General features: G+C 51.2%; 1 protein-coding gene across 1 annotated transcript in view; it reads left to right on the top strand.

Moving 5' to 3' along the window:
- Positions 1-484, top strand: part of LOC105504512 (cytochrome P450 3A8-like) — a gene marked incomplete at its 3' end in the record, with an annotated part of 17,178 nt that overhangs the window by 4,495 nt on the left and 12,199 nt on the right. The gene's annotated exons all lie outside the window — the stretch shown is intronic.

Genomic DNA, 484 nt, shown 5'->3' with positions numbered 1-484 from the left:
TGGTTGCAAACATCAGCTTAGTTCCATCAGTAAAAATGCTCCTCCTTGGGAGGGAGTTCTGAAGTTTCACATCTTCAGAAATGGTGGGACTGGGTGCAGTGGATCATGCCTGTAATCTCAGCCTTTGTGAGTCCAAGGTGGGCAACTTCCTTGAGCCCAGGAGTTTGAGACCAGCCTGGGCAACACAGTGAAACCTCCATCTCTAGAAAGAAAAAATTACCTGTGCATGATATGGTAGCCCATGCCTGTAGTCCCAGCTACTCTGAATGCTGAGGTGGGAGGATTGCATGAACCCAGGAAGTCAAGGCTGTATTGAGCTGTGATTGCACCACTGCACTCCAGCTTGGTCAACAGAGCAAGACGAAGGAAGGAAGGAGGGAAGGAAGGAAGCAGGGAGGGAGAGAGGGAGGGAAGGAGGGAGGGAAGAATGGAGAGAGGGAGGGAGGGAGGGAGGGAAGAATGGAGGGAGGGAAGGAAAAAAGAA

The sequence above is a fragment of the Colobus angolensis genome, unplaced genomic scaffold (assembly GCF_000951035.1).
Source record: "Colobus angolensis palliatus isolate OR3802 unplaced genomic scaffold, Cang.pa_1.0 Scaffold923, whole genome shotgun sequence".
In the NCBI taxonomy this organism is placed as follows: Eukaryota; Metazoa; Chordata; class Mammalia; order Primates; family Cercopithecidae; genus Colobus; species Colobus angolensis.
The sequence above is the reverse complement of the archived record's forward strand: the minus strand, read 5'-3'. Positions and strand labels throughout refer to the sequence as shown.